This window comes from Notamacropus eugenii, chromosome 1 (assembly GCF_028372415.1).
Source record: "Notamacropus eugenii isolate mMacEug1 chromosome 1, mMacEug1.pri_v2, whole genome shotgun sequence".
Lineage (NCBI taxonomy): Eukaryota > Metazoa > Chordata > Mammalia > Diprotodontia > Macropodidae > Notamacropus > Notamacropus eugenii.
In genome coordinates this window covers 42,069,639-42,094,960 of record NC_092872.1, presented here as the reverse complement: position 1 = coordinate 42,094,960, position 25,322 = coordinate 42,069,639, and the positions used below count along the sequence as shown (strand labels likewise).

The following is a 25,322-nucleotide window of genomic DNA, read 5'->3' as shown; positions in this document are numbered from 1 at the left end:
AAATATATTTTGCATGATTTCACAGGTATAGTTGATATCTTATAGCCTGACTTTTTAGTGGACAGTGGAGAAATGGAAGGGAGGGAGAGAATTTGGAACTCAAAGAAAAATTTTTTAAAGAATGTAAAAATATACCTATCAGACTGGCTAACATGACAAAACAGGAAAATGAAAAATGTTGGGGAAAATGTAGGACAGTTGGAACACTAATTCATTGTTGGTAGAGCTGTGACCTGATCCAGTCATTCTGGAGAACAGTTTGGAACTATGCTCAGAGGGCTATAAAAATGTGGATACCCTTTGACTCAACAATACTGCTTCTAGGGCTGTATCCCAAAGAGATCATAAAAATGGGAAAAGGACTCACATGTGTAATGTTAATTTAAATAGGAAGACCTTTCCCATTCATTACCGGTCCCTTGTGTGTGGGATGGCTCAGGTCCCTACATAAATTAATTACTCAGAGGCCTCTCAAAGTGATGACAGAAAGTTTATTTACTAGATTCTCGAGAATCGGGACAATCCTACACCAGTTCATCTGGAGTAGGAAAGACAAAGACAAAGAAAAGGCAGTGATTTATATAGACCCTAACGCAAGTCCCTCCTCCCCTACTGACCATTATCCTCATTAGCTAAGAATATGATCTTACATTCTAGACACGAAATCTAACCAATCCTTTTTGAAATGAAGACATCGAGGAATTATGTGAGTTTTGTCCAATCACTGAGACCCTAATACACTACGCAGTTTTATATCCTTATATGGAACTATTCTATTCTAAAAATATTATAACCTTGAGCCTTTAGGCCTTACCTCACCCCTGGGAGAAGAATTACAATCTGAGAAGTCTTCACTAAACCTATCCCACTCACATGTGACCTGCCTGGGTCACATGGAAGTCTGAGTCACATGGAGCCTGTGGTGGGAGGAGTTTGCTGAATGGGTGGAGCAGGAAGGGGTGGAGCAGGAAGTGAGTCAGAGCTGGGAAAGAGAGAGCAGGCAACAACTAGCATGAGTGGGAGAGTTTGTTTGTGATTTTATTTAAGGGAACTGGTTTGTGGGAAGCTTAACAGAGGGAAGGCTTGGGAATGGTAGTGCCCCCTGCATTGTTATTGTGTATAGATTTCTTTGTTGCTAAAATGAATTTGGTTTTCTGGATTGGGATTTGGTTTTCTGGTATTTGAATAAATATTTTTGGTTCTGTCTTCCATGTGGACAGTCTGCTACATTTTGTGATTCAGAACTGTGCTGGCATTTTCATACCTGGCATAAGCATTGTGAATATCACATTGGCACTACACATGTACAAAAATATTTATAGCTGCTCTTTTCGTGGTGGCCAAGAACTGGAAATCAAGGGGATGCTCATCAACTGGGAAATGGCTGAACAAGTTGTGGTATATAAATGTAATGGAATACTGTGGTACTATAAGAAATGACAAACAGGCAGACTTCAGGAAAACCTAGAAAGACTTATATGAACTGATGCTAAGTGAAGTGAGCAGAACCAGGAGAATATTATACACAGCAACAACCACAGTGTGTGAGGATTGATTTTGATAGACTTAATTAGCACTTCACAGAAATGCAAGGACCTAAATCATTTCCAAAAGTCTCATGATGCAAAATGCCATCCACATTTACAGAAAGAACTGTGGAGTCAGACACAGAATGAAGTAGACTATTTTCTCTTTTGTTATGTTTTGTTTTATTTTTCTCATGGTTTCTCCCATTTGTTATAATTCTTCTATGAAACATGACTAATGTGAAAATGTGTTTAATAGGAATGTATGTGTAGAACCCAGATAATATTATATGCCATTTTGGAGAAAGAGTGGGGAAGGAGGGGGAGAAAATTTAAAACTTATGGAAGTGAAAGTTGAAAACCGAAAACAAACTAATACATTTGGGGAAAAGAGAATGTTAAAAATGAATGAACGACAAATTTAAAATCTTTTTAAATTCATATGATTATTTTAATACATGCAGAAAAATCTTTTGACAAAATACAACACTCATTCCTATTAAGAACATTAGAAAGCATAGGAATAAATGGAGCTTTCCTTAAAATAATAAGTAGTATCTCTCTAAAACTATCAGTGAGCATTATTTGTAATGGTGATAAGCTAAAATGCTTACCCTTCTCAATAAGACCAGGAGCTAAGCAAGGATGACCACTGTCACCGCTATTATCCATTATTGTCCTAGACATGCTAGATATATCAAGAAGAAAAGAAAAAGAAATCCAAGGAATTTGAATCTTCAATGAGGAAACAAAATTCTTACTGTTTGCAGACAATATGATGGTATACTTGGAAAATCCTAGAGAATCAATTAAAAAACTAATTGAAGTAATTAACAACTTCAGCAAAGTTGCAGGATATGAACCAAATCCACATAAATAATCAGCATTTAGATATATTATTAACTAAGCCCACAGGAAGAGAAAGAAAAACACTAATTAAAATAACTGCAGAAAATATAAAATACTTGGAAGTCTATCTGCAAAGACAAAGCCAGGAACTATATGAATATAATTACAAAATACTTCTCACACAAATATAGTCAGATCTAAACAAATGGATAAATACTAATTGCTTCTGGGTAGGCCAAGTCAATATAATAAAAATGACAATTCTACCTAAATTAACTTATTCATGCCAAAAACAAACTACCAAAAAAATTACTTTATAGAACTAGAATAAATAATAACAAAATTCATCTGGAAGAACAAAAAGTCAAGAACATCAAGGGAATCCACGAAAAAAATTGGAAGGAAGGTGGCCTAGCAATACCAGCTCTCAAACTGCATTACAAAGTAGTCATCTGAACAACCTGATACTGACTACGAAATAGAGTGGTGGATCAGTAGGACAGATTAGGTACAAAATACATAGTAGTAAATAACCACAGTAGTCTAGTGTGTGATAAACACAAAGACCTAAGCTCTTGGGATAAGAACTCCCTATCTGAGAAAAATTGCTTGGAAAAAAGGAAAACAGTTTGACTGAAACTAGGTATAGATCAACATCTCACACTACACCAAGATAAGGTCAAAATGGGTTTAGACATAAAGAGTGATACAAACAAATTAGGAAAGTATGGAATAGTTTACCCATCAGCTCTATGGAGAACGGAAAAGTTTATGACCAAACAAGACACAGAGAGCATTACAGGATATAAGATGGATAATTTTGATTACATCATATTTAAAAGGTTTTGCATAAACAAAACCAATGCATTCCAGATTAGAAGAAAAGCAAGAAACCAGAAAAGTCATTATAGCAAATTTCTCTGATAAAGGCCTCACTTTTCAAATATATAGAGAACTGATTCAAATTTATGAATACAAGTCATTCTGCAATTGACAAATGGCCAAAGAATATGAACAGGCAGTTTTCAGAAAAAGAAATCTAAGCTATCAATAGACACATAAAAATGCTGTAAATCATTATTGATTAGAGACATGCAAATTAAAATAACTCAGGTACCACCTCACTTCTGTCAGATTGGCTAATATGACAGAAAAGGAAAATAACAAATATTAGAGGAGATGTGAAAAAAATAGGACACAACAAATTGCACTCTTGGTGAAGTTGTGGACTAATCCAACCATTCTGGAGAACAATTTGGAACTGTACCCAAAGGACTCTAAAACTATACATACCCTTTGACCTAGCAATAGCAGTACTAGACCTGTATCACAAAAGAAATCAAAGAAAAAGGAAAAAGACCTATGTGTACAAAAATATTTGTGGTTCTTTTTATGGTAAGCAAAGAATTGAAAATTAAGATAATACACATCAACTGGGGAATGGCTCAACAAGTTGTGGTATATGATTGTGATGGAATATTATTATGCTATAAGAAAAGATGAGCAGAATGGTTTCAGAAAAATCTGGGAAGACTTATATGAACTGATACAAAGTGAAGTAAGAAGAATCAGGAGAACATTGTACACATTAACAGCAATATCGTAACAAAGATCGTGTGAATTATTTCACTATTTTCAGCAATACAATGATCCAAGACAATATCAAAGGACTTATGATGAAAAATGCTATCCATCTCAAGAGAAAGAACTGATGAAGTCTGACTACAGATCAAAGTATACATTTTTTACTTCAAAAAATAAAGTAAGGCAACAGGTTTCTACCCTATGGCCATTAGCTAAGAGGTTAATTTACAAGAAACGCAATACATAAAATAAATACAAACCTTTTTAAACATAAAAAAGAAACATATGCATTCACAGATAATTAAAAGGATAGAGCAACAGTTATTATGCTTCAGGTAAATTAAAAAAAAAACAAATGGGTATATCATTTATGATCCCAGAAAAGGCAACAGTAAAATTAAAAGAAATAAGCAGGGAGATTAAAATTATACTCAATAGCACCACAGATAAAGAATATCATCATTCAATATATACATCAAATGTCACAACTTTGAAATGTTTAAAAGAAAAATTAATTAGTTCATTAGGAGAAATAGACAATAAGAGAAAGGATTAAAATTAATTGAAGGCTAAATAAATTCTAAAGAATCAAAGTATCAAAGAACAAATCATAAACACAACAAAAAGTTCCAAAGAAAATGAAGATGATACAACATACCAAAACTTTTGGAATTCAACCAAAGTGTTCCCAAAGGGGAAAATGTACATGTTAAATACATTTACTAGCAAAAGAGAAACAGATCAATGAATAGGACATGCAACTAAAATAACTAGAAAAGTAACAGAACACAAGAAGCAAACACCATCAAGTCAGAAATTTTGAAAATTAAAGAGTTAACAAAACTAAAAGCAAAAAATCTACTAAACTGATAAATAAAACAAGCAACTATTGTCAGCATTAAGAACAAAAGATAAGAATTTACAGTAAATGAAGATGAAATAAAGGAAATAACTAAAAACTAGAAAATAGTTTGCCAAGTAATATGTCAACAAAATATATAACTTAAATAAAATGATTAAATATTTGCAATAATATAAAATACTCATAACAAAAAATAGACAATTCAAACATTCCAAGTTAAAAAAGTAATGAAGATATATATAAACTCAGAAAAAAACTGAACAAATTTATTTACAAGTGAATTCTTCTCATTCAAAGAATAATTTCAATCTTGTAAAAATGTTTGCAAAAAAAGTAGCAAAAGAGCACTCTACTAAGCACCTTCTATGATATGTGTGTGTTCATCCTTCGTTGCCGAAGACCATGCCACCAGAGAAATAGTGACATGACTTGCACTAGACTTTGTTTTGAGTGAGAGAGGGCTGTGCAGGTCACCAGGCTCACTTCTCCTCCAGAGCCATCTGAATCCAGAGACCAGAATTCATCAGGATGACTGGAGATGACCCAGGATGAGGCAGTTGGGGCTAAGTGACTTGCCCAAGGTCACACAGCTAGTGAGTGTCAAGTGTCTGAGGTGAGATTTGAACTCAGGTCCTCCTGACTCTTGCACTGGTGCTTTATCCACTGCACCACCTAGCTGCCCCTACCTTCTATGACATAAATATGTTTTTGATACCTAACCCAAGGAGAAAGCAAAGGAAAAAACCAACTATATGCCAACATCTCTAATAAATATTAATACAACAATGTGAAACAAACCATAAGCACAGAGGCTACAACACTACTAAAAAGACTATATTCTATGACCAAGTTGGATTTATTCCAGTGCAATCCTGCCACCCAACAATCCCAGGAGGCCCAGCACTAAACATTTTAGAGAAACTCTAAGAGCCTATCTAGATAGATGATGAGGATTGGTTTGTAGAGCATTCTGGGAAGAAGGCAGGAGAGAAAGGTTCAGAGTTCAAGAACTGATACATTCTCTATCTCAAGGGAGAGAAATATATAGGATGACTTTTTCTTCTCTAGCACCTAGCTTTAGCAACACAGACACAGCCATAGCAGGTGGCCCTGATGCTGCAGACTGAATCTAGTTTAAGTAAGGTGGCCTTCCTTAGAGACACTTCCCCCATTTCGCAGCTACAAGCAGAGGGGAAGACACTGATGAACTGGCCCTCCTGAGAATTCAAGCAGAAAATGTCTTCCTGATCCTTCCTGTCAGAATATAAGTGGCTTACAAGGTTGCCTTGTATGTGTGCTTGTTCTGAGCTGGGCCTGATTCAGGCCACTTCTCTGTTAGTTTGTGTTCAATTAGTAGAACAAAATGAGACACCTCATTCATTGAACAACTAACAAAAAGAGATTTCCATAGCCACAGCAGAGGAATGTATTGAACAAAAATAGGTATTCAGGACATCTCTCTTGCCTGAGTTGCCCATCACTTTCCACCAACCAAACATCAGGAGGCAAATGGAGTTCCTTCTGGCTGTTTTATACTTAAAAGACCAGAAGTGATGTCAATACTCTGAGTCAACGAAATCTTAAGAACAATTTAATTAAACTTTAAAGAAAACCTAATCAATTCCCATACTTACAGCACGGAGAGATTAAGTGACTTGCAAAGGTCACAGAGCCACTATTTGTATGAGGTGAGATTTGAACTCAAGTTTTCCTGACTAAGAGTTATCTCTACCCACTATACCACATTGCCTTGCCTTATGCTCTGGGTATCATCTTTCTAAACTTCTCTATTACTGTTGAGGACATTACTCTACTTTCAATGACCCAGATTTTCTCACTCAGTGTTATCTTCAACTCTCCATTCCCTTTACTCACATCCACATTTCCAATCACTTGCCCATCCATATCCCTCACATCTGTCCCTTTCTTCTCACCCAGCCACCACCCCATTTCTGTTTCTTCTCAGGCAGCCAACAACAATGATCTCTGATAATGTTTAATATAAAATTTTAGAATAATCTCTTTGTTCTCTCTGAAGTAAACTCAGAGAATGCCTCTTCCTATGTCAGCAAAAGCCAGCCAAAGCTGACTCTGCATTTCTTGGGAGACCTTTAACCTATGATGTATCTTGAATAATGGGACTTCCCTTTATATCTTATTATCTATACATACATACTATGTTATGACATATCTTGAATAATGGACACATACTATGTTATGGGATATTAATGGTAAAGAAAAAATAGGCATCCTGGGTTTCTATTGAACATTGTTTGCCCTTTCCTGTGTCAGTTACCTGTTTGGGGCAGGAAGCCTGCCACTTACTAGTGGTGGGATTTCCTTACCACCTGGGACATATGTTTACCCAGCTTGGAATCTCAAGACTTGACTGACATTGCTTTGTTAATTGTCTTGTCTTACTAAATTTATGATTTGTTCAACTAGGAGAGTTCCTTTCTCACGGCAAAATGTATATAAGCCAGAAGATTTCTGCACTGGGTAGCCAGAACATTTCTGGCTCCATAATGCATTATGTAACTGTTTTCTTTAATAGGGAATTGATCAATTAATTAATTAAATCATAAAATGTATGCATTTAGCCTGCTGCCTTTCTTTAACCAAGTTTTCAGGTCAACATCTCCTAAATGATCTTCCTTCCTTAACTCCAATTCATGCTCTACAGAAATGCCAAAGAGATTTTCCTGAAGTGCTAGTCTGACCATGTCATTTTCCAACTCAATAAACTCTACTAGTTCCCAAATGATTTTAGGATCAAATATCATTTCATTTTTTCCCCATCCTTTCCTAATTTCTATTTTTGTGGAAGTCTTATAATACACATAGTTATGAGCATAGTACATACATAATTTATAAATAAGCAAGTAAACAAACATTGGGTGTTGGGTGCTCAAAAATGTTTTACTGATGGTGAATACACTATCAAAAAAGCTTCTGATATCACTGTCTTAAACTTATTTTGGACTTTTAAGCCAAATCACTCTCGCTCTCCATGATGGGCTAACAACAGATCCCAAACCAGTCATTGTTTGGCCCTGATTGACTCAGAGCAAATGTAAATACAAATTGCTTTTGTTTTGGCCAGAAACCCTGAGGGTCTTCCCTTCCCAGTTTGACTTTTTTTTTCTGGGCTAGGTTTTTTGCCTCATTTTTTTCTTTTTTTTTTTTTTTACCCAGCTTTAAGCACTGAATGGGCATTTTGCCTCAGTCAAACTGAAGACTTGTTAAAGACTTTAGCTTAAAAAGGCCAAGGTCTCCCACTGCATCCTGAGCCATCTCCAGTTGGACTGATCTATATCTTACCACTGGACCCAGATGGCTCCAGAGAAGACAATGAGGCTGGTGACTTTTCGCATCTCTCCCTCACTAAAATCCATTTCATTTGCATGGCATGGCATCAGTTCCATGAACAAAGGTCAAACAACATAAACCATAGCACTTCATTTGTACTTCCTGTATATTTATTGGGTAATATTTTTGTTATACCTATTCTTATGGGTCACATCCCCTTATTAAATCTTACGAGTATACAGAATAGAGGGTTATATGTATTATTTGCAATATATATTTGTGTATATTATAATGCATTATATAATATATACATGTATTATGCATATGCACACATACCTAGTTACCTATATTACATATATATGTTGATCAATATATATTAATCTATATAAAAAACACAGATATAGAGATCAATATCTATAGGTATGTCCATATCTGTATCTAGATAGATATAAAGCTTCTCCCTAGTACAATCAATGATCTGCACATTTCAATATTTTAAGTACCCTTGATATCATCAGTGTGAGTACTTCCTCTACCTACACAAATGTAAACACTCATTCTAGAGCAGTAAAATTTCCCTTTGAACTCTAATCCTATGATCCAGTGACTTTGTAGATCGTCTCCTGGAACACTTTAGGCCAAAAATCTTTTATCATGTGACATTAAACCAAGCCTGCACTTGAAGCTTTGTCGGCAGGGACACCGCCTTTGGAAACACAGGGGTCCCCTCCAGCCCTGCGAATGGAATCTAAGGTCTCCAGTGAAAAGGACACAAGGTAGCTACTTAATTGTCTACAGAATGGCTACATTGTATCAAATTAATAGTAAGTAACAGCTAGCGCTTACATAATACTTCAAGGTTTGCAAAGGGTTTTACAAGTATCTCATTTTAGCCTCACAACCACCCTAGGAATTAGGTGCCATTTATCATTTTACAGATGTGGAAACTGAGACACGCAGAGGGTCGAACAACTAGTATGTGTTCTAGGCCTTCCAGGAAACACATTTTTCCATCTCTCCAGCCCGGGTGTTGCTTGGGTGCCTCCCACACAACCCGGCCTCCCGAGGCCCCCAGTTCAGTCAGTCCCCTCCCCTCCCCCTTCCCCAACCTTCCCCAGGCCCTCTGACCAGTGGCCCCACAAACCTCGGTCGCGGCGCCCCCTAGTGGCACGGCCTCCCAGGCTGGTATTGGAGAGAGGTGGGTGGGGCCGAGGCTGGAGGCCTCCGGAGCTCACCTCTCACCGAGGGCCCTTAACTGGTTCCCACAGCCTCAGCTTGCGTCTCTGGGCACAGACAGCTGGGGTGGAGGCCGTGGCCCCAACTCCTCACAGCCACTGCATCCCCTGGGTGGAGAAGGAAGCCCGAGATAGCTCAAGAACTAGGCCTCTGCGCCTGTTGCCTGGCTGGCCTCGCCATCCAAAGCTGCAGGACCGCACCCGGCACGCGGCCCTTCTACCGGCCTGCCAGTCCACGGGCTTCGTGTAGCGCGCATGCGCTCTCACCTCGGAGCCCTAACGTACTCCGGGCCTGGGGGAGGGGCGGCACCTGCCCTGCAGGGCAGGGGAGGGGAGTTTCCTACAGGTCCCGGGGTTGTGTAACTAAGAGCTCTGAAGCTCATTCGGAGATGGGTAGGATGGGATGGGATAGGATGGGACGGGATGGGATAGGATGGGATGGGATAGGATGGGATGGGATAGGATGGGATGGGATGGGATGGGATGGGATAGGATGGGATGGGATGGGATGGGATGGGATGGGATGGGATAGGATGGGATGGGATGGGATGGGATAGGATGGGATGGGATGGGATGGGATGGGATGGGATAGGATAGGATGGGATGGGATAGGATGGGATACGATACATGATATAATACTATGTAGTGTGGTATAACATTATATAATGTAATGTAATATGTAATTAATATAATGTAGCATAATATAACCTAATACAATGCAAACTGTAGTATAACATACTATAATTAATATGATGTGAAATATGATACAATATAACAATATAGAATATGTTATATAATATAATAAAAAATAATAACAATAGTGATAGATAACATTTATATAGAACTCACTATGTACCAGGCGCTATGCATTTTACAAGTATTATCTCATTTGATCCTCACAACAACCCTTGTGAGGTAGGTGCTATTATTATCCCCATTTTAGTTCCCCAAGCCCCATTTAGTTGAGGAAACTGAGGCAAATGGGGGTGAAGCGACTTGCCCAGGGTCACCCAGCTAGTGAGCGTCTCAGATCCAATTTGAACTTTCAGCTCTTCTGGCTGCCTCTATTATGCTTAATAAATCTTGTTTGTACTTACATAATTGTTTGCATGTTGTCTTTCCCGTTAGATTATGAGCTCCTTGAAGGCAGGGGAAGTTATTTGTCTCTTTTTAAATTCTCAGCCCTTGGCACAGTGCCTGACACATATCGTGGCCGTTGTTGTTTGGTGGGTGGTGGTGTTTGTTTCTGTTGTCACTGAGTCATTTTCAGTTGTGACTGATTCTTCATGACCCTTCTGAGGTTTTCTTGGCAGTGATAATGGAGTAGTTTGCCACTCATTTTATAGATTAGGAACTGAGGCAACTAGGTGACTTGTCTAAGATCACACAACTACTGAGTGTCTGAGGTTGGATTTGAACTCATGAAGAAGAGTCTTCTTGAGTCCAGGCCTGGCACTCTTATCCACTAGGCCACCTAGCTGCCCCACCTGGCACATAGTCAGCACCTAATAAATTTTTTGTTGACTTGACTTCCTGAGGGCAGGTACGTAGGTTACTTTTCTCACTCTAGGCCTTCAGTTCTGTACTATAACAGAATGAGATTAGATCAAGTTGCTGGTTGGTTTAGGCCATCTGATGAAGACTATGCATACTTTCTCAGAATAATGTTTTGAAATGTATAAAATAAAACACATAGGTTTACAAAGGAAATCAATTTTATTGAGTTACAGCTATCAAAATATTTTTAAATTAACAAGTTCACAGTCCCCAAATTAACCCCAGCTCAATTAGAAGACTCCTAAGGTGCCTTTTTGGGGCATCTAGGTGTCAAAATACATAGAATGTCAGATTTGGAGTCAGGAAGACTCAATCTTCCTGAGTTCAAATCTGGCATCAGACACTGACTAGCTGTGTGACCCTGAGCAAGTCACTGAATTCTGTTTGCTTCAGTTTCCTTTTCTGTAAAATGAACTGGAGAAGGAAATGGCACACCCATGAGTGGGATAGGTTTAGTGAAGACTTGTCAGATTGTAATTCTTCTCCCAGGGGTGAGGTAAGACCTAAAGGCTCAAGGTTACAATATTTTTAGAATAGAATAGTTCCATATAAGGATATAAAACTGTGTAGTGTATTAGGGTCTCAATGATTGGATAAAACTTACATAATTCCTCGATGTCTTCATTTCAAAAGGGATTGGTTAGATTTTGTGTCTAGAATGTAAGATCATATTCTTAGCTAATGAGGATAATGGTCAGTAGGGGAGGAGGGACTTGCGTTAGGGTCTATATAAATCACTGCCTTTTCTTTGTCTTTGGCTTTCCTACTCCAGATGAACTGGTGTAGGATTGTCGCGATTCTCAAGAATCTAGTAAATAAACTTTCTGTCATCACTTTGAGAGGCCTCTGAGTAATTAATTAAAGCAGGGACCTGAGCCATCCCACACACCAACATCAAGATGCCTTCTAGCACTTAAGTTCATTGAAATCTCCAAAACAGTCAGATGTCTTGGACACAAAACAAAAAACACTTTTTGCTCTATATCTAGATTTATACCTGACCATCAATACCTTAATACCCATTCCTTCTTGGTCATGGCTTTCAGATAGTCCAGTGAGTCTTAAATTATCTGTCTTTGCTCTATTTTCCAGATCAGTTGACACATACACACATATATGTGTATTTACACATGTAAATATATGATGTTTTACTTTTTTCAGCCTTTTTGTTTCCATATTTCTTGTTGTCTTATGGAGTCATTAACTTCAGTTTGTTCAGGTAAAGGGGTACAATAGATAGATCAATGTACCTGGAGTCAGAAAGACCTAAGTTCAAATCCAATCTCAGATACTTTTGTGACCCATGCACTTAACCTCTGCATGCTTCAGCTTCCTCAACTATCAGATAGGGAGCATAGTAGAACCTACCTCTCAAGGTTGTTGTCAGAATTAAATGGGATAATATTCATAAAGTGATCAGCACAATGCCGGGCACTTGTAAATACTTATTTCCTTCATTCTATTCTATTGTTCAAGGAATCTACTGCTTATACCACAGTCACTTCCATGGTGGCTTGAAGAAATCTCACAGAAAGAAACAGTAGAGTTCTGTATTAGTTTGTGGACAACCTTAAGCAGAGGACATTAGATGACTTTAGATAGTGGATTGTCTTGTAGGCCACACTTCATCATACCGAAGAGAGCCTAGACTGGGATAGGAGCCTTTCTGGACTGCAAATGGAGTGTGAGAGTGGTGGAAATTTCCCCAGTAACTAGATGGATGCCACTTAAATCAAATTTGCTTCTTAATCAGGCTAAGATTTTTTTTTCAAGAAATTCACATCTTCAGATCAATATTTCTCTCCAGCAGTAATCAAATAGTTCTTAATCAGCAGCCATATTTACCTATTTTTTATAAGTGAACTCAAAGTTTTTTCACATTTTACTGGTTAATCTGCATGTCCATGCATATATCCATCCATCCCCATTAACAATTTTTTCATATCTCTTCTCCCTTTTGTAGCTAAACTCTTGAAAAAGATTGTCTATGATAGAAGCTTAAATTTTTTTCCCCCACTAGCCCTCTTTTTAACTCTATATATTCTGGCTTCCAACCTTATTATTCAACTAAAATTACTCTTTCCAAAATTATTAGCGATCTCCTAACTGCTAAATATAATGTCCTTTTCTCAGTCCTCATCTTTCTTGACCTTTTACACTGTAGACCACTCTCTTTCACTTGATACCCTCTTTTCTCTAGGTTTTCCTGAAACTGTTCTATCTTAGTTCTCCTGATCCTACCTGCCTAATCACTCCTTCTTAGTCCATCTTTGTATCCCCAGCACTCACCACAGTTCCTGGCACATGACAGATGTTTAAATAAATACTTGTTGACTGACTGATGTAAAAAACAAGACTTTCCCCCTGGGATTAGCTTTGTCTACATACCTTTCTGTGCTCATACACCTACATAGGAGAATAGTTTTTGAGTTGGAAAACTAAGAAAGCCCAAATTCCAGAGCTATTTTGCAGTGTTTAGTCCAATAACTCTTATATGGTTAATGGCAAGAGGTAACCTATCCATCAGAGAACAAAACTGAGAGTCATAGGGAAGGCTTATGATGACCTAGGGTGAGGTCTCTGCAGAGGGATCAAAGTCCCTATACCAGGAAATTGAAATTAAACATGACAAGAACAATTTCCATTTTTATTCTAAAGATCCTGGTACCTGGAACTGAGAATCTATTGCTGGAGATTAGAGACTCAGCTAGGTAGGGGTGGGGGGGTGTCACAGGATTTGGACCTAAAAGGGACCTTAGAAATCTTCTAGTCTAATCATCTCATTTTACAGATGAGGAAATTGAACTCATTCAGTGAACATTTTTTGAGTCAATAGAAGATAAATGATTCATGAGGGAAGCAGAGAACATGTGTTTTATTTAAGATCACAAAGACCTCTTATGAAAATGTCACATACTTGATAAAAGAAATGCTGGGTAAATTTGAAAATTTAAAAGGCAGAAAATTTTCCAATTACAAAATAATTAAATTAGAAATAAACAACAGTTACATGAATAACACAAGGGGCTAGGTGGAACAATGGCATGGACACGGAGGTAGAAATCAGGGAGACTCATCTTCATGACTTCAAATTTGGCCTCAGACACTTACTAGCTGTGTGACCCTGAGCAAATCACTTAACTGTTTGTCTCAGTATCCTCATCTATAAAATGAGATGGAAAAGGAAATGGCTAACCACTCCAGTATTTTTGCCAAGAAAATTCCAAATGGGGTCACAAAGAATCAGGCAAGACTGAACAAATGAACGGAAGAGAACATGAGTAAAAAAAGTAAAAATTTAAATAATTGTTTGGTTAATTGAGAAATTAGAAAAAAGCTGATATTTGATTACATAATATTAATACCATATATCAAAATCTATGAGATACAGACAAAGCAGTTTTAAGAAGCAAATTTGTAATTACATGCATGCAATTTTAAAAGTTTGAGAGACAGTTTCTGGGGAACTAATCATTTTATTAATAATACTAGCATATTACCAATAAAATAGGTCACTAACACTCTCAAATGCCAAAGACAAATCATGGCAGAAGACAGACAGTTAACATGCCCTTGGAAGAGTGGGTGCTCTTAAGGTTGGCAATCTACTCTGGCTAACAACCAATGAGAGAGAATGAATATTACAATGAGAAGTGGATCCATTCTAATGAGGGCCTGGGGCAATGTAATTTCTATACAAATTTTCCAGCCCTGAGAGATCTAATCAAAGAATTTATTCTCACTCATGTCTGTATAGAACATGATTGGCTCTGACCTGGGAGGGGTCTGAACAAGATTAAGGAGAAAGTTAATTCAATTTCATTATCAGCAATGTCCTTCAGAGACTGAATAACCTGCAGGCTTCTGAAAAAATTCTAGTCCTAATTCAATATTTGATTATTAATATGAGAAACAATCATTTCTTTCACATGCCTAGATAAAAGAGAAATAATAAGTATACCTGAAGACACTAGAAAAGGAACAAAGTTGTAATATAAAGAAAAATTGAGAGGGTAGTAATAAAATTAATAGCAGAGATGGAGAAGAAAATGAAAGGACAATTGAATTACTAAGTAAAACTGAGATCTGGTTTTTCTGAAAGATCAATAAAATTGACAACTCATGAGCAAACTTTATTTTAAAAGGAGATTAAAAATATGTCAACAAAATTTATAATTGATAAAGGAAAGATCAAAACAAAAAGAAATTAATAATGCAACTAGGGAATTGATATCTGGTTATATTCTCATTTGAAAAATGTATTTATTTAGACATTGTAATACCATTTACGAATTAAACTAAAACCACTCCCTTAGGGACTTTGCCAATGAAGACTTAGAGAGGGAGTAGTAGTGTTGCATGTTTGGGCTTCTGGGAACCCCAAAATGTAAGGGTACAAGACGGGGAGGTGTGTGCCCGGAAAAAATTCAACAACTCAAGCCTTCTTTCAGTCAAAATAGTGAGGTTTATTGTAACAGCAGTATGATGGGCAAGATTCCTAGTAAATCTGCTATTGTAATGCCAATAAGAGTGGGCAGAGTTCATAATGAATCTACAGCTTGATGAAGATGGGGAAAAAAGGGCAGTGAAAAGATCAAGAAGGGATTAAGAAGTGGTAAGTAGCCTGGGGTGGCACAGAGGCAAACAATGAAAGAGTCTAGATGGAATTAAGGAGTATCAAGTAAACTAAGTTATCAAGGTAGGCTGCGGTGGGCCAGATGCCTGAGTGGAAGCATCAGTAATCTGGTCTACTGAAAAAGATATGGCAAAATTCAGGGTCCAGGTCCCACCACCCATCAGTAGTACACTCATTTGACAGAATCTTCCAAGTTTCTGGGGACTTTTTATCCTGAAGGAACTTCTTTTTTGGAGAGAAGTCATGTGGCCAAAGATACAGAGAAACTAAATGGTAAAAAAAAAAATACAGAAGTCATGCCAAGAGAGGATGAGGAGGAGGACTTCAATAACCACTGATCCAGGGAATAGGAGGACCAGGCATTATATAACAGAAAGTTTGGGAAAGCAAGTGGAGCTCATAACTGTGAAGAGGAGAGGGAGTCTGTTTAAAGACACAATCAGGCAAATGAAAAACCAGGAACCATCAGTTGGGGAGGCTGATGAGATTACTGAAGTTCAATTCACAGCCCATGTGTCCACCTATTCCCTAGTGAGCTGCCTAGGAAAACTCCCAGCTTCCCCCCTTCCCTGTCCAACCACTTCACTTGCTGTTTCCCCTCCAATCAGTGGGAAGATGAACTAAGGTAAGGGCAAGAAATTTGTTCTGGTTGCAGATGTCATGGCCTACAAGTGGAACCCTCTTCTTCTAAATGCCATTTGGCATTTGTTACCCGAAGAATATGAACATTAATTCTGATTTTTAACCCAAATCAGTAAGTGCAGTTTAGAAAGTCAACCCAATGAGAAGAGAAAATTATCCTTACCTAAGGGAAGCAAATCATTTAGAGAGTGAATTTCTCAAGCTTTAGTAGTTTTTGAAATAGCAACATTCTGGATTGCTTTTGAATCCAGAGAGAAAACTCAATAAGGAAATGAGCAAGCGGTGGTGGTGGTGGGGGTGTGTGTGTGTGAAGATCTGTGTTCAATCAAATAATCACAATACCCTGCCCATAGCCTATATAGTATGCTTATCAAATACTATGCTTATCAAAACTTATCAAATACTAGCTCATGACAATACTGTTACCACCCTGGTGCAGGCCCTGATCACTTCATATCTGAACTATTAGTCTGCTGGGTGGGTCTGCCTGCCTCAAGGCTCTTTCTACTCCAATCCACGCTCCATTCAGTTGCCAAAGTGATTTTCCTAAAAATGTAGATCTGTCCCTCTTACTCAGTAAACTTCATATCATCTCTAGGATCAGATGTAAAATTTCGGTTTGTTTTTCACAATCCTTTGTAACCTGGTTTCTCGCTACTTTTCCAGGCTTCTTATCCTTATACCACCTCATTATGTATTCTGTGATGCAAAGACACTGGCCTCCTGGCTGTTCAAGACCCTCCATCTTCCAGTTCAGCACATTTTAACTAGTTGTCTCATCATGCCTAGAACTCTTTTTGTCCTCTTCTCTACCACCTGGACTTTTCTGGCTTCCTTCAAATCCAACTTAAAATCTCACCTTCTACAACAGGCCTGCACAATCTGTGGCCCACCAAAGGATTTTGGGCCCAGGGGCTACAGGTTGTGCAGGTCTGTTCTACGAGAAAGCTTTCTTGATCCACTCTAATGCCAGTGCCTTTCCTCTATTGATTGTCTCCAATTTATCCTATCTATATCTTGTTTGGGCATAATTGATTTCATGTTGTCTCCCCATCAGAAGGAGTTTCTTGAGAGCAGGGACTGGGGTTTTTTGGCTTTTAGTTTTCCTGGTCTTTCTCTACATCCCTGAGATCCTGAAATACTCCAAAAAAGCAACAAGAGGATAAGCCTAGACTTTTCTCTCTAGAAGTGTGCACGGTCCATCCCTAACATCAAGTTTGAAGTCAGGAAAAGGACTGGACTGATTAGTAAACAATAACAACAAAAATCCCACCACAAAAACCTCTTATTGTGACAGGGACTCTCCTGTTTTGAGAGAAAATTACTCTAAAATATATAAAAGAGAAAACTCAAAGTAAAACAAAGTCTGTGCACAAATTCAACCACAGTTTATAGAAAAGATAAAAGCAAGACTTTAAACAAGTTTGAAAATATTTTTTATAAATGAAATGACATTAGAGGAAAAAATGGGAAAGAAATGAAAATTATGGAAGAATTGGAAGGGGAATTAACAGCCTGGCATTAGCAGTACAGAGCCTTGCCCAAGCAGCAAACTCCCTGAAATTCAGAATGGACCAAATGTTGTCTCCATGAGACAACAAGAAATATTAAAAAAAAAGCCAAAACACTAAAAAAAAAAGAACATAAAACTAAGGTATCTCATAGTAAAAAAAACAACTGACTTGGAAAACAGATTAAAAGAAAAAAAAAATTAAGAATAAGTGAACTCTCTTCTCAAAGAACTGTCTGGCACAGTCCGGAGGAGTATTTCTCCTTCATGGTCCAGTGGCTTTATCACCTTCAGGAATCGCAGCTATAGCCATGATAGAAACTGCCATCTGTTTGTGCCCCAGGAAGCCCTTGGTATTCAAGGCTCTCACCCCATGGGGGAGTGGCACATGATCTGATGGAGGAGCAGCTCCCCTCATCTGGGTACTGCTAGGTCAAGAACTTGATAGTGAGCAATTACATGGCCACTATCTTAGTTCAGACAGCTTCATCAGTTCTTGCCTGGATTATAAAATCTTCTAATAAGTCTTTCCCAAAACTCTTTGATCCATTCTCCACACAGCTGCCAAAATAATCTGTGAGGGAGGTCTGCCCCCATTCATCACCTTGCTCTAAAAACATTCAGAAATTCACTATTGCCTCTAGGACCGAACATCGTCTCAGCCTGCTATTTTAACACCAGGGCTTTAGCCGTCCACAGATAATTTCAACCCAGTAACAACTCATTTTTACGTGGTACTTTAAAGCTTGGAAGATGGTTTCCTCACAACCACTCTTTGAGGCGTGTCATGCAGGCACCATCCCCATTTTAGACATGGAGAAATTGAGGTTTAGCCTTCCAAATGATCTTATCAACAGGGGCCTGGAGCAGGATCTGAAGCCAAGGTTTTCCAGCTCCAAGCTGGGTTCTATTCACTTTGCTGTGGTACCTCTCAACCTGCTTTTTTAGACTTTTTCACACTGCTCACATTCATGATCCTTTCTTCCAAAGTTACCATTCTGCAGGTCGGTCATATCTTTTCACAATGCATTCCTGGAAAGTGCCTCCCCTCACTTAGAATATTTAGCTTATTTCAAGGCTCTCAGTTCAAGTACCTGTCCCTTCTTCCAATACACTTTCCCCTATCTCTCCCTTCTTGCAGTCATCTCTCTCTTTTGCCTAGTATTTGCTCCCTGCATGCCCTTCTCACTTTGCAACTGTAAGTTTCTAGAAGGAAAAACCTTTTCTTTTTATCTTATACACTTAACACCTAGCATCCTGCCTTGCATTGTAGGTGCTTAATATCTTAACACATGGATAATTTCCTTATAAAGATAACATTTTCACTGCAAAGATAATACTACTTAAGATCTTCCAAAACTTATTACTTATGGACAAAAGTCTATCATGGTAGAGATGTCTAGAACCCATGTAACTCTTGGCAATTTCAGTCTTTTACAGGCTTTTGTGTAGAAAGACCTCTGCAAAAAAAGCATCATGTAAGCATGCTACTGTCACCATTGTTATCCCTGGGGCAAACATCGTAAAGTACAGATTTGTACTTTAAACCTTTTAGAGCGGGTTTAGAGAAGCTCCCCTAGAATGAGTTGATATTTTAAAATGGGTCATGAACATGTCATTAAATATCATCAGATTTATGGGACACAAACTTCCTTTCCAGCTAGGTTGGTCTTTATCATCCAGAATGGTACATACTGAATTTAGAGTCAGAGGACATGAGTTTAAATGCTGGCTCTGCCATAGTCTCTCTTTGTTACCTAGGGCAAGTTACTTAACTTTATAGGCTTCAGTTTCCTCATCTGCAAAGGAAGTAGGGTGGACTAGATGATCAAGGTTGCTTCCAAGTCTAAACCCACTATCCCATCTGAAGCATTCAGCCCTGCTCACATTATTCCTTTTGCTAAGAAGGCATACCTTCACCATCTCCTCCAAATCCAAGACTTAGTTTAAGTAGATCTGCCCCCATGAAATCTCTGCTAACCATTCTAGCCCAAAGTCTCTCCTTCTTCTGAAACTAAGATGTAGCACAATTATTAAATAAACAATTAAGTGGAGGTGGAGCCAAGATGATGGAGAAAAGGCAGTGACTTGCCTGAGTTCTCCCAAACCCCTTTAAATAATGCCATAAAACAATACCTGAGCAGAAGAACCCACAAAAGGACAAAAACAGTTTAGAAGGTTGGCAGGAAAGGTCTGTCACACCATGGTGAGAGTGGAGGCTGCACCAATGCAGACCAGGCCCCAACAAACCAGGAGCATGCCATGGGAACCACTGAATCTGTAGCAGCAGTGGCTGCTTCTGGAGCTCTCAGTCCGCAGAGGATAAGGAGGGTTAAAAAAACTGATCAGGAGATTACAGGGCCTTTGCAGGCAGGGGGGTGGGGGTGGGGGAGAGCAGGACTATGTTGCCTTGCCCATACTCAGATCTGTGTCACAGTCCTGGGTGGCAGTCAAGGAGAAACACTAGCACACCAAACCTCATCACAGTTCCAGGGCAAAAAAGACCAGAACATAGGCCAGAAGAGTAGTAAACACCTCTCCTTGGATCACACCACCTTGGAAGAACTGAAAATTTATAGGTCCCTAGAAGGATCTCAGAAAATAGTTGCACAAAACCCCTAAAGCTCAGGACAGTGCACCCTCCTGAAAGCAGAGACTTACTTTAACAAAGAGTTAAAATATAGACTAGAAAAATGAGCACACAACAGAAAAAAATAATGATTGTAGAAAATTACTATGGTCACAAGGAAGATCAAGACACACTCAGAAGATAACAAAGTCCTAGCTCCTATATTCAAAGCCTCCAAGAAAAATATGAATTGGCTTCAGGTTATGGAAGGGCTCAAAATGGATTTTGAAAATCAAATAAGAGAGGTAGAAGAAAAACTGGGAAGAGAAATGAGAGTGATGCAAGAAAATCATGAAATAAAGCATCAACATCTTGGAAAAGAAGACACAAAAAAATACTGAAAATAACACCTTAAAAAAGACCCTAGGCCAAATGGTAAGAGAACTACAAAAAGCCAATGGGAAGAATACATTGAAAAGGAGAATTGGCCAGATGGAAAAAGAGGTAGAAAAATTAAATGAAGAAAAAACTCCAAATGTAAAAGAAGGTACAAAAGCTCATTAAAGAAAAAACTTCTTTTTAAAAAATATATGTAATTTATTTTTTAGTTCTCAACATTCACTTCCACAAGAATTTGAATTCAACATTTTCTCCACCCCCCACCCCAGGATAGCATTCACTCCATCCATCCCTTCCTCTAGTCTGTCCTCCTTTCTATTACCCACCCTTCTTCCATTCCCCTTCCCTTCTATTCCTGTAGGGTGAAACAGATTTCTATACTCCATTTTCTGTATATCTTAATTTCCAGTTGTATGCTAAAATAATTTTTGACATTCATTCTTAAAGCTCTGAGTTCCATATTCTCTCCCTCCCCCCCTTCATTGAGAAAACAAGTAATTTAATATAGGTCACACATGTGTGTACGTATATACATATATGTATATATACACACATGCATAGACGGACGGCACAGGGTGAGCTGAATATGAAGGGAGAATACCTAAAAAAGTAAAATTTATTGTTGAATGGAATGTACTAATAAGAGAGAAGGAGAGGCAGAATGTAGCAAATCATCTCACATAAAAGAAAGGACAGCTTTTACAATGGAGAAGAAGGGGGAGATGAAAGGAAATAAGTTAGCCTTACTCTCATGGGATTTGGCTTAAGGAAAAATAACACACTCTACTGGATATGGAAATCTATTTTGCCCAGCAGGAAGGCAAGGGGAATGTGGATAAGACAGGGAAGATAATGGAAGGGACAGCAAATTGAGGAAAGGGATTGTCAGAAGCAAATACTATTGTGAGAGGACAGGTCAAGGGAGAGAATGGAATAAATGAAGGGCAGGATAGGGACCAGGTAATATGGTCAATCTTTTACAAAATAACTGTTATGAAAGTGCTTTGCAATATTACATTGTTTCACTTTTGGGGCATTTTCTCAGCCAGTTACTTGACTTCTGAATCCTTTGTCAAGTGGTGGGTGTACTCTAGGGACCTGTAAGTTCTCAGTTCCTCCAAGGTGGGACAATCAAGGGAGAAGAGTTTACTCCTCTCCTGGCCTGTGCTCTGCTCTGGGAGAAACCACAAGCACTCTTTTCTGCCCAGGATCTGCTAGTAGGATTCCCTCTCTAGAGTCTCCACCAGCTCCACCACACCAGTATTCCTCCTCACCCCAGGACTGCCACTCAGGATTGAGACACAGATTAGCAGATCAAATCCCCCATGGTCTTTAGGACAAGGGATCGAAAAGTGGATGCTGTTGCTGCAGTGAAGGTTGTTGCCCTGGGCCCAGGGCTAGGTCCAGACCCTGCTCCCTTCTCACCCAAGTGAAAGAGATTTCTTACTGATCTTTGAAGTTGTCTTTGGCATTTGTGGGTGGAGAAACCTGGGAACTGCAGCTGCTACCCATGATTTCACACCCTTAAGCCTGCTCCAGTCCTGTCTCTGCCATGTGGCCCAGGCTGGGTTGCACTCCGCTCTGAGCCCAGTGCAATAGACCCTTCCTGTTAGCCTTCCAGGCTTTCTTGGGCTGGAAATCTCTTTCTCTCTTTCATTTTGTGGCTTCTGTTGCTCTAGAACTTTTTTTAGTCATTTTTTACAGCCCATTTATTTTATGGGCTATGGAGGGAGATCTAGAGCAGGTCTGTCTTTCTACTCTGCCATCTTGGCTCTGCCCCCAAAGAAAATAATTCCTTAAAAATTAGAATTGAGCAAATGGAAATTAATGACTTTATGAGAAATTAAGAAGCAATAAAACAAATAAATCAAACCAAAAGAATGAAAAAATATTAGACAATGTAAAATATTTCATTGTAAAAATAATTAACCTGGAAAATAGATCCAGGAGATTTAATTTAAAATAATTTAAGAATTATTGGATTACCTGAAAGCCATGATCAATAAAAGTCTAAATATCACCTTTCAAGAAATTAGCAAGGAAAACTGCCCTAATATTCTAGAACCAGAGGGCAAAACAGAAATTGAAAGAATCTACCAATCACCTCCAGAAATTCCCAGAGGGCAAAGGAGCTAGGATTAAAACCAAGAAATCACCTACCCAGCAAAACTGGGTATAATCCTTCAGGGGAAAAAAACAATGAAAATTAAGTGCAATAGAAGACTTTCAAGTATTCTTCATGAATGGAAAATGATACTTATTAACTCCTAAGAACTTTCTTATTATTAGGGTTGTTGGAGTATATATAGAGGGCAGATGTGTGAGCTAAAATGAAGGGAAGGCAAAAATAAATAAATAAAAAATAAAGGGATGAGAAAGGAATGTACTAGGGGAAAGGGAAAAGTAGAATAGGGGCACATTATACAATAAGCAATTGTAACTGTGAATGAAATTTTGATGAAAGTTTCTCTGATAAAGGTCTCAATTCTCAAACAGAGAACCAAATCAAATTTGTAAAGCCATTCCCCAAATGACAAGTGATCAAAAGATGAACAACTGTCAGATGGAGGAATCAAAACTATCTATAGCCATATGAAGAAATGTTCTAAATCATTACTGATTGGAGAAATACAAGTTAAAACAATTCTGAGGTACTACTTCATACCTATTAGTTTGGCTAATAGGACAGAAAAGGAAATTACAAATGTTGGAGAGGATGTGGGGAAAATGAAGCATTAATGCACTCTTGGTGGAATTGTAAGCAGATACAACCATTCTGTAGAGCAATTTGGAACTATGTCCAAAGGGCTACGAAAAACCACGCACACTCTTTGACCTAGCAATACCACTTCCAGGTCTGTGATCAAAAAAGATAAAACGATAAAATAGAAAAAAACCTACACGTGCAAAAATTTTTATAGCACCTGTTTTCTGATGGCAAAGAACTGGAAAAAGGAGGAGATAGATGTTCATCATTTGAGGAATGGCTGAACAAACTGTGGTATGGGATTATGATGGAATATTATTGTGCTGTAAGAAATGGACAGGATGCTCTCATAAACACCTGGACTTACAGAAGCTGATACAAAGTGACACATTCTGTGTACAAATTGTAAGACAATCAGTTGTGAATGACTAAGCTATTCTCAGCAACACAATGATCCAAGAGAACTCTGAGGGCCTTATGACGAAAACTGCTATCTATCCCCTGAGAATGAACTGATGATGTCTGAATACAGATTAAGCATACTTATTTTACATTATTTTTTTTGTTTTTTTAATCTGTTTTCTTTCGCAACATGACTAACATGGAAATGCTTTGCATGACTAAATACATATAACCTTTATAAAACTGCTTGCCTTCTCCATATGGGGGGTAGGGGGAAGGGAGGGAGAGAATTTGGAACTCAAAGTTTTAAAAACAAATGTTAAAAATTGTTTTTACATGTTTAATTGGGGAAAAATAAAATACTAGACAGAAAAAAGTGCCACCTAAGTACAAGGCTATGTGATTTCCAGGGTCTTGCATCTGTTAATACTTGGTGACAGAAGGTAATTATACATGTATAATATATAAAGTAATGCTGGATTTGGAATTGGATAGCCTGGCCCTGAAACTTAACAATCTTTGTAACTCACCTCCTCTGTAAGAGATGGACAAGATGATCTCTAGCATTAAAGCTCTTCATAACCTGGTTTAATTGACCTTTCTTCTCTTTGCACACTCTTCAGTCCGGTCACAATGGCCTTGCTGTTCCTCTTTCAGGGCAGGACAACACCCATCTCCTTGCCTTTACACTGGTGTCCATATCTGGAATGTGCTCCTACCTCCCAGAATTCCTGGCTTCCTTTTCCTAGAGGTTTTCATGATCCCCGCCCCTCCCTGCCAGCCGTTATTGTCTTTCCTTCTCTTAAGTAAACTGTCTGCTTTGTATATATTTATAGATATACACCATCTTGCACACTATGCAGAATGGCCTGTGTAGCTGCAGCAATTGCCTCACAGATTTCCGTTACAAAAAGCATATGATACCAAGATCACTGCGGGAGAAAATCATACGACCGAGTCTGAATGGTAGAGAGACAAAGAGGAGGCATTTCCAAAGACAGTGCTTAAAGGTAGTTCTTTAACAAAACTTAACTGTTTATAATAAATTTACTTATGTATACTTATAGTAGTAATTGATAAAATAGAGTATTTAATTTCATTTGACTAATTTTTTTAGTTTTCTTTATATTTTACATTGCTTGCAATTTTCCACAGTATGCCACAAATCTCCCCAAATTCCATTTAATTATCAGTGGCCCATGAATAACCGAAACTGTGAAATGTGCAGCTTGTAAATTCTGAGGGATAACCGTACATATTTCTGAAAAGACATCAGCTTCTTAAGGAGAGGGACTTTGATTTCTGCCTTCGTATCTTCAGTGCCCAGCAGTGGTTTTTGATTAAGTACTAAATTCTTTTTGTTGTCTTAGGCTATGAAGTCCTAAAGGGTCATGCATTAAACTGTTCTGTACTCCCCATCAACTCTTACGAAGATGGTGTTAGACGCTCAGGATTTGCTGATAGCAACGAATAACCATTTAAACAAACATATCTGAAGAATTTGGTACAGAAAAGATAGCTAAAACTCTGAAAGA

The 25,322-nt window shown here is 38.2% G+C and overlaps 1 protein-coding gene across 3 annotated transcripts in view; it reads right to left on the bottom strand.

The window, feature by feature from the left end:
• Positions 1-9,653, bottom strand: part of LOC140497038 (phospholipid-transporting ATPase ABCA3-like) — a 243,056-nt gene extending 233,403 nt beyond the window's left edge. Inside the window, exon 1 of one of the 3 annotated variants that reach the window (XM_072597544.1) lies at positions 9,275-9,653. The gene's annotated coding sequence lies outside the window, so the exon portion shown is untranslated. The remainder of the gene's footprint in view (positions 1-9,274) is intronic. The other 2 variants (XM_072597554.1, XM_072597562.1) reach the window with 2 other exon arrangements.
• Positions 9,654-25,322: the final 15,669 nt, after the last annotated feature.